This window comes from Euphorbia lathyris, chromosome 7, assembly GCF_963576675.1.
Source record: "Euphorbia lathyris chromosome 7, ddEupLath1.1, whole genome shotgun sequence".
Taxonomy (NCBI): Eukaryota; Viridiplantae; Streptophyta; class Magnoliopsida; order Malpighiales; family Euphorbiaceae; genus Euphorbia; species Euphorbia lathyris.
The window spans coordinates 80513331-80531229 of NC_088916.1; positions in this window are offsets into that span (position 1 = coordinate 80513331).

A 17899-nucleotide genomic window follows, 5' to 3' on the forward strand; every position below is an offset into this window, starting at 1 on the left:
TCTTGTTCGTTTTGTATAAGATCTGCATTGACCCGTGGGGCAAAAGGAGGAGTGGGCCCCGACGATAATCGGTGCCAAATCCTGGATGTACAAGAGGTGGTTGATGGAGTGTCATTACTCATGGGTCTGGTATTTGGGAGAGAGGGTCCGAGATTGGACCAAGGGCCTTATTGCATGACTCGTGCCGCTGCCGCCTCCTAGAGACATGCTCTAGATCCCTAGACTTGTGAAGGGGATTGACCTCGGGCTCTGTCGAGTTGGTGTGGAGATCTCTGTTGAAACACCTTTCCATAAGATTTTGATTTGACAAAATCATCCATGATTAAGAGGCAATTAAATTTAAATGCTTTGATTTAATTGTACTAATGTGTTTGTTCAATATTGAGTGCAAAAATATATATATAAAGTTAGACAGGACAAAAGTCAGCATAAGCCAAGCTGAGTGGAACGGAACTCAGCATGAAAGAATAGAAGCTGAGTGGAGTAGAACTCAGTATCAGAAGTCTCCTTCAAAATTGCCAGAACGAAGCTGACTAAATTAGAAGACTCCTTCAGAATTGTATAAACAGAACGGAGCTGACTAAGAAGGAACTCAACATGGAAGTTGAACATTTGAAGATAACGAGTGAAGTTGAATGACAGTCAGGATAGCATGAAAGATCCGTTCACTAAAGGACAAAGTCTGCCAATATTCTGCACCAATAATTGAAGCCTCGAAAATACACAGAAGACTAATTCCAAGAAACATGGGTCAATGGATTATTGGTAAAAGACAACTGGCACAAAAAGACAAGTCTGATGCAAGAAGACAAAACCTGACGCCTGAAGAAAACAGAGGAAGGGAATGGCGGAACAGTCTGAAGCTATCCAGAAGATGTTCCCTAAAAGAGCCGTTTTGGTGTTAACGGCTAAAACAATTCAAATGATCCATCTACAGATTTCCATCTATAAAGGGACAATCAAGAGCCTTGGATCATTGCTGAAGTATCAAAAGAAAAATACAAGAGAGAAAATCTTAAAAGCACTCAAATACAAAAAGATCTTACACCAACGTTTGTATTCTCTGTGTAAATGCTAGATTGATTGTTTTGTAATCATCTAAGGTGTTCTTTAGTTGAAAAAAGAACAAGTCTGTGATCAATAGAAATATTGAGAGTGTTGAGCTAAGTACTTGGTTGTAAGTATTCAGTGGTAGAAAAATCTAAGTGCTGGGTTGTAGTACTTAGTAGGAGCTAACTAGACGAATAGAGGACGTACTCTTGCATACTCACTGCCTTGTAAAGGGTTTGTGCTCTACCTTGAAAGAGCTCAGTATTGGATTGAAAATCCTAGGAGGAACTGGGGACTAGACGTAGGCAGAGAGGCCGAACCAGGATAAGTCGTGCTGAGTAACTTCTAAACTCTTTCTCTCAATATATATATATATATATATATATATATATATATATATATATATATATATGCATGTGTTGCTTGTGAAATTTACTCAGCTTATAAATTTTTAAAACTGAAACTGAGTAAATCTGAGTGCTGAGTTGGAAGCTGACCTTTCAAGTGTCAATTCCCAACTCTCAAGTCAAGTAGTCTTAGTCAGCATAGAACTAAAACTGTCTGACTAATCAATCGGCCGTGCTGACCAACACGCTGAGTTATCAAACTCTTAAAATAACATTAAGTCAGCATAATTAAAAGCGAAAAAGTTACATTAGTTCCTATCCCCCCCTTGGAACTAATTACTAGGGACCAACAAGTGGTATCAGAGCCTAAGCTCACTACTCAAAGATCTAACAATCTTGAGCTGATCCCGAAAAATGGGTGAGAATAGCACTCGTTTCCTTCCAGGAAACCAAACAACACAGATACTCCCTGAGGGATTATCAATCACTAGACCTCCCCTATTCTTTGGGTCAAATTATACATTCTGGAAGAATAGGATGAAGAACTTTATTCAAGCCACAAACATGAGTGCATGGCGCAATTGTTCAAGGTCCACATGTGCCATACAAAACTGTTAACAATGAGAAAATTGTTAGAAGTGAAGCTGAGTGGACAAAGGATGACCTCAGAAAATTACAAAATAATGCTTCGGCTATAAATATGCTTCACTGTGCTTTAGATGCTGCAGAATACAATAAGATTTCAGGTTGTGAGTCAGCACAGGAGATCTGGAAGAAGCTTGAAGTAACCTATGAAGGCACAAGCAAAGTTAAGGAGTCTAAAGTCAATCAGCATATGAGACTCTACGAGCTGTTTGAGATGAATGAGAATGAAGACATCTCAGAAAGGAACGCAAGGTTCACAAACATTATAAACGAGCTCAAAAGGCTTGGAAAGAACTTCACTGAAGAGGAACAGGTGAAGAAAATCCTGAGAAGTCTGCCTAAGAGCTGGCAAGCAAAGAAAATAGCTATAGAAGAAGCTCAAGACTTGACTACCTACAAATATGATGAGCTGATTGGATCTCTGCTGACCCATGGAATCTCTATAAAAAACTTTGAAGCTAAAGAGAAAGAAAAGTCTGAAGATAAGAAACAAAAGTCACTTGTCATGAAAGCTGACTCGACTGAAGCTGAGTCAACTGATGATGAGGAAATGGCTATGTTCACTAGAAAGATGAAGAAGTTATTCAGAAGAAATGATAGAAACGGCAAAAGGTCATTCAGAAGAAGTGACAAATACAAAGCTGAGTCGAGTGACAAATACAAGAAGGACAGCTCCAAGTCTGTCACATGTTTTGAGTGCCATCAAACTGGGCACATCAAGTCAAGCTGTCCCAACCTTAAGAAAGATAAGAAGGGAAACAAGAAGGCAATGGTAGCAACGTGGAGTGACAGTGACGAATCAACATCATCCGAAACTGAGCAAAATGAAACTGCCAATATATGCTTCATGGCGGATGATGGAGCTGACCAATCTCAATCTGAGCAAGCTGACCTCTCTGATGAAACTGACCAGGAGGATCACAACAATGAGGTAACATCCCTACTTTTGCTTAGAAACGAAATGGTAAATGCCTTGAGTGATTTATACACACTAACTAAAAAGTGTAACAAGAAAATCAAATCACTCAGCAGGCGGTGTGACGAGATTGAAGAGGTCAAACTGAGTGACCTCCGATATCTTCTCCAAGACAATGCAGATTTACATAACAATATTCAAATAATGCATAAGTTTGTCACGGAGGTCCAATCTGAGTCAAAGAAACTTAGAAAGGATATTACAACCTTACAGAGCCAAATAAAAGGCTCAAATGGAAATAAACCCCATGCTGAGTACACAAGTACTAGCCAGCATAAGCAATTCACTCAATGTGAATGTTGTGGAAAAAGGGGGCATACAAAATAAGTATGTTGGCATAACAAGCGAGTTGTCCAATGTGACTTCTGCGGAAGAAAAGGACATTCCACAAAGATATGCTGGCATGCTCAGCATAACAATGCTGACCGCACTCAGTATAACCCTCAAAGGGTAAAATTTTGTGACTTCTGTGGTAAGCCAGGCCACACCATAAAAGTATGTCGTCACAAATTAAAGTATGATTTTGCACCTGTTTACACTAACAAGAAAGGACCCAAAAAGAATTGGGTACCTAAATAGTTTAAAATGCAGGTCAGCTTGACATACGTGGAAAAATCAAAACTTTGGTATATAGACAGCGCATGCTCAAGACACATGACATGTGATGAAACTCAGTTCATCACACTAGAGCTTAAACGATGAGGTAGTGTAAGCTTTGGAGACAACAAGAAGGGCAAGATAGTTGGCTCAGGAACTATCGGAGGTAACCCCAGAATTGAGTCAGTCTCCTTAGTTAAGGGTCTTAAATATAATCTTCTAAGTGTAGCTCAGCTTTGCAAGAGTGGAAGAAAGGTTGTATTTGATGATACTCAATGTCAAATACTCGAGGGAAAAACAAACGATTTGATTTTAACAGCCCCTCGTGTAGAAAATGTTTATATGTTGAGTCTAGAAAAACAATTTTCAAATAATATATGCTTAGTATCTAAAGAGGACAACTCCTGGCTATGGCATAGGAGACTTGGGCATGTCAGCATGGACCTCCTTGCCAAACTAGCTAGAAAGCAATTAGTTGAGGGATTACCCAAATTAAAGTATGAAAAAGATCAACTTTGTAATGCTTGTCAGCAAGGTAAACAAACCAAAAAATCTTTTCATAGCAAAAATGTTGTCTCAACCAAAAGACCATTGAAAATACTACATTTGGATCTTTTCGGACCTATCCAACCACTCAGCATGGGAGGTAAGAAATTTTCCTTAGTTATTGTAGATGATTTCTCTAGGTATACTTGGGTCATCTTGCTGAGTAGCAAAGATGAAACATTTGAGATGTTTACTTCTTTAGTCAAAAAGCTTGAAAATGACAAAGACCTAAGAGTAGCTCACATTAGAAGTGATAATGGTGGAGAATTCAAAAACCAAATGTTTGATGAATTCTGTGAAACTAATGGTATTGATCACAATTTCTCTGCCCCTAGAACTCCTCAACAGAATGGAGTTGTTGAAAGGAAGAATAGGACAATAGTAGAAATTGCTAGAACAATGCTGAGTGAAAATAGGCTTCCAAAGTATTTTTGGGGAGAAGCTGTCAATACAGCATGTTACATATTGAATAGGGCCTTGGTAAGACCTATATTAAAGAAAACTCCTTATGAACTTTGGAAAGGACGAAAGCCCAATATTGGATACTTTCGTGCCTTTGGGTGTAAATGTTTTATACTCAACACTAAGGATAATTTGGCAAAGTTTGATGCCAAAGCTGACGAAGCAATCTTTTTAGGGTACTCAACAAACAGCAAAGCATATATAATTTATAATAAAAGAACCCAAGTTGTAGAAGAGTCAGTCCATGTAGATTTCGATGAAACTGACCCTGCAGGTATGTAACCCCTGTCCCGGGTCACATTAAATACATACAGAAACTTAAACAATTATTGTAATTAAGCACGAACACCAACATAATTACATAAATGCTCCTTATTTATTATCGTCTACCAAAATCTCATAACCAAAAACTAAATAACCAACAAAACAATTTAATCTATCAATAATATTCACTTAAATTTGAGCAATTAATCCAATCCAATAATATAGTAAGTCCTAACGAATATCTATAAAAAAATTTAATAGGAATGAGACGCTTGTGCTGGCCAACCTGAATGCAGAATGAAACTGAGAAAAACTAGAAGACAAGAATCTTCTGAACCTAGCCTGAAAATTTCAACGTGGCAATGGGTGAGCTGCCTAGTCAATAAACATAATTACCTATATTTATATACATAAATATATATACAATTAATTTCATTCTTACGTTTAATTAATCAGACAATCAATCAATCAATCAATCAAGGATAAAAATATAAACATATCATCTCATATATGACTCGATTTACTTCAAACAACAAAATTATAATTTATCATCTTTATTTTTTAAAAGGTCCAGCTAGACCTAAGTGAAATATACTCAATGGTCTCATGGTTAACAATATTCCAACGTACGTATACGATATCGCCTCTAGTTTCGGGATAGGTACCCTTGTCATAATGATTTCTTTTTCCTTTTTTTTTAAAATAATACGGTACTGCTATCGCCCCCAGTTTCAGGACACAGTACAAACTCAATTAGAGTAAAATAACACCATACCCAGGTGCCTGTGATCACAGTATCATCAAACCTCCAGACCATTGAATATACTCATTCAAGCTAGCTATTTATGTTTTGTTCTAACTCAAACATAATCCAATATAATTTCATACTTGATAATTCATGATCTTTTGAACTCATATGACATTTTCATTCTATCATGGTATAATTTCACAGCTAATACCTCAATAGATAAATACATGAACAACATGATTTCAGGAAAAACAAAGCCTTATATCAATAAATTCAATCATACAGAGAACATTTGAATCCACATCTTAAATCACTGTATATATAAATCAATTACCAATTAAATGATAACCAAATACTCAACATTCATTCAAGATACATTTAATTATTCTATGACAAATATAGATAGACACTCACATATATATATATGTAGACATATATATAAATATAAGCAATTAAGTTTACCTTTCGTCTCAAAACGCTAATTAATTCGTTCAGGTTCTAACTGAACCTTCGCTTGCTCCCTGGAGTTTCGCCGGAGTACGGTGATCGACCGCCGGAAGTTCGCCGGAGTTGTCAGAATTGCGAATCGAGACTATTAGGAGATAGCCAACGTTCAAGGGAGTCCAAAAATTAATATACCAGTTTCACAACTAAAATCGGCTAAAAGGTCGAGATCTAACACTTTTCCGGTGAAAATACCCTCTCTGATCATCATACTTTTTGCTCGGAAAAATATCAATATTGGTCTTGAAATGTTCCTCGTGAAATAAGGAATTTAATGGTATAATTTTCGTTCTAAAAAGTGACCGAAATAAAAAGTTATGAACGAAATTGGATTGAAGAGAAAAGAGAACAAAAGCTGCGCATACTGAGATGAGATGAATTTTGTTTTTGCCTAAACCTCTTCTCTTCGCCCCGCCTCCCCTTCTCATTTTAATTTTAATTCTAATCATAATAATAATAATAATTAAATAATGAAAATTGATCCAGTTATAATAATAATAATAACAATAATAATAAAATAATAATTAATTAATTAAGTGTCCACATACTAAAAGAATTTAATAAATTTTAATTTGTAATATTATAATTATATTATATTATGATTTTTATTTTGCAAAAATATCTTCTATAAAATTACGGATGTTACAAGGTAAGACAACCCAATCCATGGAGGACGAGCCAAACTCAGCTCATACTGACCAAAGTGGAGGTGCTGAGTCATCAGCACAAGAGCTGACCAAAGGTAAAATCGAAACTGAAATTACCTTTGCTGACCAATCTGTCCCTGCAGAGATTGTAGAAACACCTGTTCCAAACAACTCAACATTATCCAAGGAGATAAAAATTCCAAGAGGACATTCAGAAAAGTCCATCCTTGATGATGCCACCAACAAAGTAATGACTAGAGACCAGCTTAGGAAATTCCTTAGCAACGTTGCTTTCGTATCAGTTCATGAACCAAAGAACTTTGCTGATGTTGAGCATGATGAGTATTGGATCAATGCTATGCAAGAAGAGCTTGACCAATTCACGAGAAATGAGGTATGGGATTTAGTACCTAAACCTAGGAATCAAAAATCCATAGGAACTAAGTGGGTTTTTAGAAACAAACTAGATGAGCATGGAAATGTAATCAGGAACAAAGCTCGACTTGTAGCCCAAGGCTATAGTCAGCAAGAGGGCATTGATTATGGTGAAACCTTTGCACCAGTTGCTAGGTTAGAAGCTATACGTATATTGTGTGCATATGCTAGTTTCATGAACTTTAAATTGTATCAAATGGATGTTAAAAGTGCATTTCTTAATGGTTTTATAAACGAAGAGGTATATGTTAATCAACCTCCCGGTTTTGAAGATCCAAAATTTCCAAACCACGTTTATAAACTCAAGAAGGCCTTATATGGCCTGAAGCAAGCTCCAAGAGCTTGGTATGAAAGGTTGACCAACTTCCTGCTGACCAGGAATTATGTCAGAGGAAAAGCTGACACAACCTTGTTCATTAAGAAAAAGGGTAAACATACCCTACTTGCACAAATCTATGTAGATGACATAATATTTGGTGCTACTGACGAATCCTTGTGTCAAGAGTTTAGCAAACAGATGCAGACTGAGTTCGAAATGTCTATGATGGGAGAACTCAGCTTCTTCCTTGGACTTCAGATCAAGCAAGGTAAGAACGGCATCTTCATTAGTCAGTCCAAGTACACCAAGGAGATGTTAAAGAAATTTAATATGGAAGATTGTAAGCCCATATCAACCCCTATGGGTACTGATACTGTCCTATGCAAAGATGAGAAAAGTAAGTCAATAGATAGTAAACTTTATCGAGGTATGATAGGCTCCTTACTTTATCTCATTGCTAGTAGACCTGATATACAGTACTCAGTATGTTATTGTGCAAGATATCAAGCTGACCCAAGAGAATCTCACTTAATTGCTGTAAAAAGAATTTTTAGATATTTACAGAGCTCAGTTGATGCAGGTTTGTGGTATCCAGCCTCAAATGACTTCACACTCATAGGATACACTGATGCTGACTATGGACGGGATAAGCTAGAACGTAAGAGTACTTCAGGAGGATGCCATTTCCTTGGAAGCTGTCTAGTATCTTGGTTCAGCAAGAAGCAGTCATCAGTTGCTCTGTCTACAACTGAAGCTGAGTACGTTGCTGCTGGAAGCTGTGTAGCTCAAGTCCTATGGATAAAGCAACAGCTTGAGGATTATGGAGTAAGAACTGAGACAATAGAGATCAAATGTGACAACAAGAGTGCCATTGATCTATCCAAGAATCCTATCCAACACAGCAGGATGAAGCATGTCAGCATAAGGCATCACTTCATCAGAGATCACATACTAAAGGGTGAGATCAAGCTAACCTATGTGCCAACAAATGAACAGCTTGCAGATATCTTCACCAAGCCTTTGGCTCGTGAGCAATTTAACATACTAAGGGAAGCAATCGGTATGTCTAATCCTCTTCAATAATTCTAAATATTTGAATAAATGTTGAGTGATTACCATGCTGACTGATATCAATCTAGTAACTACTGCACATTGAGCTTAATAGTCTATGCTGAGTAGATACAAATGTTGAGTAAAATATTCTGTGCTGAGTAGATAAACATATTGAGTAATCATCTTATGCTGAGTAGATGTACATGCTGCGTGATTAACGTATGTTGAGTTACTAAGAGATAGAAAATCCATCTACGTAGAATTAAATACTTAGTATCATAAACGACTCATATTCTGGCAAACTGAGTAAAAGCCCACTTGCACCGATAAACAATGACACGTGTAACAAATCATACCTAGAAAAACGCAAGTAATAATGAATACCCATGCGCCGAACCTGTCATAAATGGCAGAATCTTTATCGATTAAAGTCCCAAGATGAAAATGGCTAGTTCATTAATAACTCAAAACTCTATAAGTAGTGGAAGGATCCCCACTCATCACTCTTTACGCTTAAAATCTTCTGAAATCGAATTCTTCTCTCTCCCTAAACTTTAAAACCTTCATCTGTAACAATGGCTTCCGGAAAAAACGAAATCCCTAACGTCACCACTCAGCTTGGCCAAACATCTGGCAAACCCACTCAAGCTGACCCCGCCGGTTCATCTAAACCAGTAGAAAGGAATATGATCAAGGTCCATAAGAAGGTCAACAACTTGGAGGTTCTGAAATGTAGATGGTTCTCTCCAGGATTCGTCACTTCTGAGAAACCGTTCTGTGACTGGATCGAGAAGAACAAATGGACCGGTCTCTTCTCACTCGTCGGAAAAACATACCCTAGACTGGTCAGAGAATTTTATTCCAACATGTTTGTGATGAAGAGGATGCTGACTATTTGGAGACTACAGTCAAAGGTCAGAAAATCACCATAACCCCTGCCTATCTAGCTACTTTGCTAAATTTACCAGACGAAGGAATAGAATTTAGGACAACAAAAGAGAAGGTACCAAAGGAAAAGCTTGACAAGATCAAGGGGTTCTGTAAACCTAAGAATCATAAAGGTGAAATACCCAGCACCTGTATGGGGCAAGACCAGAAGATGGCACACTACATACTGACCAACTTCATATTCCCCAAACTCAACTCAGCCTCATCCGCTTCCAACTTTGAGCAGTGCTTCATATGGCACATGCTGACCTACAGTCCTCTCAACCTTCCAGTCTTTCTAGTTGGAGCTCTTCAACGAGGAGGTAAGAAACTTCGATTGGGCTCCCTAATCACAAAAATTCTGGAGGATAAGCAGATTGAGACCGTGAATGAAACAGACAGTTTGGGAAGCAAAATCACTGCAGCTCTACTGGTTGGATTTTATACAATCAACCATTGAAAGGATATGAAGAAGTTGAAGATGCTGAGGAAAATGATGAAGCTGAGCAAGAAGTTGAGCCTGAAAATGAGCCTGAGAAAGAAGTGGAGGCTCCTGCTGAGTCACCTAAGGAAAAGAAGAAGAAGAAGAGAAAGGCCATTGAAACATGCTCCAAAGACATCAATGTCGTCCCAAAGAAAGTGAGACTAGTGTCTCAAGAAAAAGTTAAAGCTGACCAGGCTAAGGAGAAAGCTGAGTCGGCAGAGAAAAGAAAGAGGCCAGAAGAGCCTGAGGATGAAGAAGAGGGAACTCCAGAATCTCCCTTGATGAAAAGGAAGAAGGGTCATACCTCAAAGACAGTTGAAGCAAATCCCTTGGATTGGATTGTACCTCCAAAAGGTCATGGAACTGACCTAGACCAAGCTCATGCTGAGCCGGTCAAGGATGCTGAGCAAGAAACTCATGTTGAGAAAGAAGTCAATACCGTGCAGGAACAACCTACAAATGTTGAGCAACATTAGGGTGATGCTGAGCAAAGAGTTGAGGAAGAAGAAAATGTTGATGTTGAGGATCATATTGAGCAACATGAGAATCCAACTATGGTAGAAGAGACAGTTGATACTGATGAGGAGAACATTCATGCTGACCCTTCTCCTCCCAAGGAACAAAGGTTCAAGCGACTTAAGAAGAAAGCCCATAAAACTCCAGTTATTGATCTCCTTGCAGACTCTCCTCTTTAAGAACAATTTACTGGCCTGTCTGAGCTATAGTTCACATACTTTGCAAATGACCCTGAGTCTCCTTCAAAGGAAAAACAAGCCTCTGTTACTCAGGATGAGGAACAAGCCAAAACCCTTGAAGATCCAAATCCAACTGCTCAAGATGGAACAAATCCTGCTTCAACTTCACCCACTCAAGCTGAACAGGTCAACATGACTAACCAAACTCCACCTCCAACTCAGCATGTTGACAACTCAGCTCCTGAAGCTAATCTGCATCAAAGTCCAGTCACCAATCAAGGTGATCAATCTGGCAAACAGCAAACTCCTCCACCATCAAGCTCAATTCCAGCCTCTGAGACAAATACTGCTAAATTCACCTACTTGAATGCTACTGAGTCAGGACGACGAATCATTGCCTCTGCTCAGTCCTTGCTTCAAAATTTGCACCCTTCTCAAGCTGATGCTACTAGATCGTCTCATGCTGAGTCCTCCCACCTATCTGGCATCACTCAGCTTCTCAATGAACTAAGAGGACTCAAGGATCTGGTAAGTATTATAACCACCGTTCAAACTCAGCAACCAAGCCAAGACCAAATAGCAAAGCTGACTGAATTGGTACTCACAATGGTAAACCATCTGAACTCGCTTGAAGGCAAAATCCAACAACCGTCGGAAGTTAATCCAGGGTATGCAACTTCCACTGAACTTCAAGGCTATTTTGCTAAGTTAACTGCAGAACTGTCCAAATCAAGCGCACCTGGCAATACTGAGTATGCCACATCTGCTGAACTCCAAGAATGCTTTACCAAGTTCAATGCTGAGCTGACTTATACGCGTGAGTTAGTCTCCTCCTCCTCTCAGTGTACAATTGACCAACTGAGCGAAGCAGTAAGTCTACTCAACGTCAACAAAGCACAGATGGATGTTGATCCAGTCTCCAATGGTCAACTATTGAGCTTTTCCCAAGCAATTATGAAAGCAATGTGCATCAACAATGCCCAGCGCATGTTTTTTGACTCTGCCATGCTGAAGATGTACCACCAATCTTTTGCTCAGATAACCAGCTCGCTCACCTGGCTTAGCAAATCACATGAATGCCTACTCAGCATGATTAGCAGCTCTCTCCGGGTTCCTCGGCATGTCCAAGATGACAGTGTCCCTATATTGATGGCTTGGGTGAAAGCACAAAGCGGCTCCAGCGTTACTCACATTTTCTCTCCACTGCAGCTCGAAACGAAACCTTCCTTTATAAACCCGATGATGGCAAAACGGGGGAGACAAGCCAAGAAGGAACTCAGCTTGTAGGTAATGCCTCAGGAAGTAAAGATAAAGGCAAAGGAGTAGCTCGAGATGACCCTCAAGCTCAAGTCAATATGAAGGAAAAGAAGAAGAACTAGATATAGCTTAGGCAATGTCTAGAACTTAGCATAGAATCTTTCTTCATATGTTTTTTTTTGCTTAATCTATGCCAAGTACCATTTTCTCAATCTGTTCGATAAAATTGAACAAACAAATTAAGAAGTAAAACATACTCAGTATACATTAACACTAAAATACTTATGTAATAAACTGAGTAGCAACATACTTCTAATATTTTTGAACACTGACTTAAATCAAATTAGCTCAGATCTTGAACAATCTAACATTAAACTAAGTCAGTATACACAAATGCCTTAAGGTTAATTCAATTAAATCTTGGAAGGTTTAGAATTAAGTTAAGACAATATGTGCAACCCTTACGGGGGAGTTATTTCAAAAATATATCAATCATGGGGTAACTTATAACTGAGTTCCATAATTATGTATTTTGCCAACATCAAAATGGGGTAGTTTATTGAAACACCTTTCCACAAGATTTTGATTTGACAAAATCATCCATGATTAAGAGGCAATTAAATTTAAATGCTTTGATTTAATTGTACTAATGTGTTTGTTCAATATTGAGTGCAAAAATATATATATAAAGTTAGACAGGACAAAAGTCAGCATAAGCCAAGCTGAGTGGAATGGAACTCAGCATGAAAGAATAGAAGCTGAGTGGAGTAGAACTCAGTCTCAGAAGTCTTCTTCTAAGTTGCTAGAACGAACCTGACTAAATTAGAAGACTCCTTCAGAATCGTATAAACAGAACGGAGCTGACTAAGAAGGAACTCAGCATGGAAGTTGAACATTCGAAGATAACGAGTGAAGCTGAGTGACAGTCAGGACAGCATGAAAGATCCGTTCACTAAAGGACAAAGTCTGCCAATCTTCTGCACCAATAATTGAAGCCTCGAAAATACACAGAAGACTAATTCCAAGAAACATGGTTCAATGGATTATTGGTAAAAGACAACTGGCATAAAAAGACAAGTCTGATGCAAGAAGACAAAACCTGACGCCTGAAGAAAACAGAGGAAGGGAATGGCGGAACAGTCTGAAGCTGTCCAGAAGATGTTCCCTAAAAGAGCCGTTTTGGTGCTAACGGCTAAAACAATTCAAATGATCCATCTGCAGATTTCCATCTATAAAAGGACAATCAAGAGCCTTGGATCATTGCTGAAGTATCAAAAGAAAAATACAAGAGAGAAAATCTTAAAAGCACTCAAATACAAAAAGATCTTACACCAACGTTTGTATTCTTTATGTAAATGCTAGATTGATTGTTTTGTAATCATATAAGGTGTTCTTTAGTTGAAAAAGAACAAGTCTGTGATCAATAGAAATATTGAGAGTGTTGAGCTGAGTACTTGGTTGTAAGTATTCAGTGGTAGAAAAATCTAAGTGCTGGGTTGTAGTACTTAGTAGGAGCTGAGTAGACGAATAGAGGACGTACTCTTGCATACTCACTGCCTTGTAAAAGGTTTGTGCTCTACCTTGAAAGAGCTCAGTATTGGATTGAAAATCCCAAGAGGAACTGGGGACTGGACGTAGGCAGAGAGGCCGAACCAGGATAAGTCGTGCTGAGTAACTTCTAAACTCTTTCTCTCAATATATATATATATATATATATATATATATGCATGTGTTGCTTGTGAAATTTACTCAGCTTATAAATTGTTAAAACTGAAACTGAGTAAATCTGAGTGCTGAGTTGGAAGCTGACCTTTCAAGTGTCAATTCCCAACTCTCAAGTCAAGCAGTCTCAGTCAGCATAGAACTAAAACTGTCTGACTAATCAATCGGCCGTGCTGACCAACACGCTGAGTTATCAAACTCTTAAAATAACATTAAGTCAGCATAATTAAAAGCGAAAAAGTTATATTAGTTCATATCCCCCCTTGGAACTAATTACTAGGGACCAACAATCTCTAGTGTGGAGGGTGTTTATCCTACTTTCCGTAAGACCATTCTCCTTATTTGACCGAGGATCACACTACCCGTTCCAGATGCTTCTATTGTCGGTCCTTCTGTCGCCGAAGATACGGTGAGTGGTATCTTTATTAATTATATATATAATATATTTTACCTTTTTGATGAACATTTGAGTGCATTATTTTTTGTGTGTCCCTAAGGGAAGAAGAGGAAGATAAAGCCAATCACATGCCAATCTAGTGGAGGCCGCAGTGTGTTTGACAATTCCGGGGGTCCTTCTACATGTATGGCTGGTGCTCCAGAGGGTTCTACACTAGGTTCACTAACTAGCACCTTTGAACGATACATCTCCCTCATGAACACTGCATGGGTGTCTTACACTCGGTATTTCGAGGCAGAGCCATCCTACCGTGTGGACTTGTGTCCTCCTAGGACCACTCACGTGAGTATTGACTCTTTACCTGCTTGGATACTTGTTTTTTTATGTTTTTTTTCCACTTATTCACCTCTTTTTTGTTACAAATCCCTACTTCCCAAGGTGCTGACATGCTACAAGTCATGAATGCTATGAAGCACCAATAGCATCTCGACAATCATGACATATCAGTGAGATCTTGTTCATGTAAGATATGGAATGAATGAGATGTATGCATGTATGAATATGTATGAATGATATGCTTATCATCTTTCTTTCTTTTGTCATTTTATTCTGCAGGCTGTTGTGAGGGAGGAGCGACGAAGGAATGCTGAGTTGACTCGATAGCTGTTATAACAGTCCCATGCTTTCGGAAGTAGGCATATCATTACCATGAATGCTGATGAAGAGAGCTCAAACGCTGAAGAGAGAACCCATGAGGAAGATGGCGACTCCCCCTGACCCTCTTGCCTGATATGATGATGTGATGTAGCCATGTGTTGGCTACCATGTATTTGTTTTTTTTTTGCATTTGCTTTAAGCCCTATGAGGCGTAGTGTATTATGGTCCTTCGGGATAACTTACATTTGTGGTCTTTTGGGTCCATTTGTATTTATGTTTGATTGGGCCATTTGACGCCCATCCTTTGAACTATTTTACTTCTGTTATTTTGATGGCCCTAGTCCTTTCAATTCAGCATTGGCGCCCTTATCTCCTTGGGCAGAAATTCACTAAATATTTGGATCAAAAGAGTTTACGACATCTCCTCCAACTACGGGTCACCACCATGGATCAACAGAATTGGCTCGCCAAATTAATGGGCTATTCGTTTGAAGTGTTTTGTAAGCCTGGAAAACAAAATAGTGCTGCTGATTCCCTTTCCCGTCAACATGATTCAGGAGATTATTTTGACCTAGTCTCTCTCCCTACTTGGCTCGATGGTGCGCAATTGGTGGCTGAAGCTAAGGATGATCCTTATATCAGTGCCACTATAGATGCTCTACTCAAAGACCCTTCTTGTCGCACTGCTTACAGTTTGCATAACGGAATCCTATTCCGTCGGAACAGTTTGGTCCTCTCCTCTCGATCGAAATTTATTCCCCATATTTTGTCCGAGTTCCATTGCACAAAAACAGGGGGTCACTCGGGGTATTACCGCACTTACTGCCGAATTTTGGGGAGTTTCTATTGGAGAGGAATGGTACAAAGTGTTAAAGACTTTGTCCAAGGGTGTGCTATTTGTCAGAAATCAAAGGCATCCACTCTTGCACCGGGGGTCTATTATAGCCATTACCAATTCCGAAAGAGGTATGGTCGGATATCTTAACGGATTTTATAGTTGGCCTGCCTAAATCTAAAGGTTATGAGGCCATCATGGTCGTTGTTGATCGATTGACAAAATACAGCCATTTTATCGCTCTTAAGCATCCATTCACTGCCAAATCACTTGGTGAAATTTTTGTCAAGGAAGTAGCGCGTTTACATGGTTTTCCTCCATCAATTATAAGTGATAGAGATCCGGTTTTTATGAGAAATTTCTGGCGGGAGCTCTTTAAACTTCAAGGTACAACACTTCAGTTCAGTTCTTCTTATCACCCGGAGACTGATGGTCAAACAGAGGTTGTTAACTGCTGCATTGAATCCTATCTGCGTTGTTTTGCCTCGGATCAACCTAAGTTCTGGCTTCATTGGCTCCCTTGGGCAGAATTTTGGTTCAACACCAGTTATCACGTCTCCACTAGTACGACCCCTTTTGGTGCAGTTTATGGCCAACTTCCTCCGTCCATTCTCCACTATGGCCCACAGGAAATTCAAGTGGAAGCAGTGGCTCAAGCTTTGGTTGACCATGATGAAGCCATTCGCCAACTTAAACAACATTTGCTTCGAGCTCAACAACAAATGAAATCTCAAGCTGACAAACACAGGCGCGACATTCACTTTTCAATTGGGGATTGGGTTTATCTGAAGCTTAAGCCCCACCGCCAGCAGTCCGTTGCCCGACGTGTCTATCCTAAGCTGTCTGCTCATTTTTTTGGTCCGTATCAGATCACAGCTCGTGTTGGTTCTATGGTCTACTGCCTGCAGTTGCCTCCTACATCTCGTGTGCACCATGTGTTCCATGTTTCCTTGCTTAAGAAGGCTATTGGCAGCCATGTCCCTTCCGATGTCCTTCCTCCTGAACTTGCAGTTGATTTTGATTCCTCAATTTTTCCAGCAAAGGTTTTGGCCACCCGCACTGTTCAAAAACATGGGGACTCAGTTTCGCAATGGCTTATTCAGTGGCATTCTAAGGGTATTGATGAAGCAGCTTGGGAGGATGAGTATGTCATCAAGAGCGAATATCCATCCTTGAGTCTTGAGGACAAGACTCTGCTTGACGGGGGCGGCAATGATAGAGAACAAGCTAATCTACTGATCAGAATACTAATGGGCCTAGGGAATTGAAGGTTTATATCCGTAAGAAAGCCCAAACATCAGCAAGAGAGGAATAATTAGCTAGCTGGAATAAGGTTACAATAGGAATAAGTTTGTTATTGCCTAATGAGTTTGTTATGCCCTAGCTGTTGAGCTGGCAGGAATTCAGTTATAAATCTGATGGGGGAAGTGAGAGAAGGGAGGTTGTTTTTTTACGTATATTCATCTGCTTTGGCAGGCTCTGCTTTTCAGTAGAGAGGTGAGTGAGTTTCCCTGCGGATTGTAATCTCCTATTTCTTCCTTTCCATCTTATTATTAATATCAGTATATCCTTTCTTCCATTTGTTAGTTCCTATCACTTTACCAGATAACCAATTTCATCCATTAACAGTTGGATCCAACCGACTTCAGATGATGATGTAGCGATCAAACGATAATCTACTTATGTAGATGATTTAGATACAATCCTTTGTTTCCAAGAACACCAAGATATTAGACACTATCCCATGAACATAGACTGCTCGTGGATTTTTTTATCATCTCTATCTCCACCTTACTCGGTATCTAAAAAATAGTATAACTGACAAACTGAGCCACTTTTACAAAAAACGATAGCATGAGCTCATGAACCGTTTAAGTAGCAGAGTACGTTTGACAGCCATCCAATGTGCGGTATAAGGAGCATGCATATAGTGAAGGATTTGGTTCAGAAGGTAGACATTATTTGATGATTTAAACCTTAAAAGGCTCTGGTACCATATAAGAATAATATAACTGAATATTCATACACTGTATATTAACATTAACGACTTCCCCTTCAAAGAGACAAATCTTTATCTAACCCATGATATCCAAAAGTATATTAACTAGGAAACCAAGTTCGGTCTAGATTGTTAGTCTAAGACGCAATTCTAGTCAAATACGGACTTCATAGTCATACCTGCAAAATGTCATGGACACAGCCTCCTGACTATCTATCGACCGTGCGACACTAGTAATTTCACCCTGATGACTAGTTTAGACTTAACCTCGATTGCTAGCTCGAATGCTAGGCAAAGTATTGCAGCGGAAAATAAGGATTTTATACAACGTCA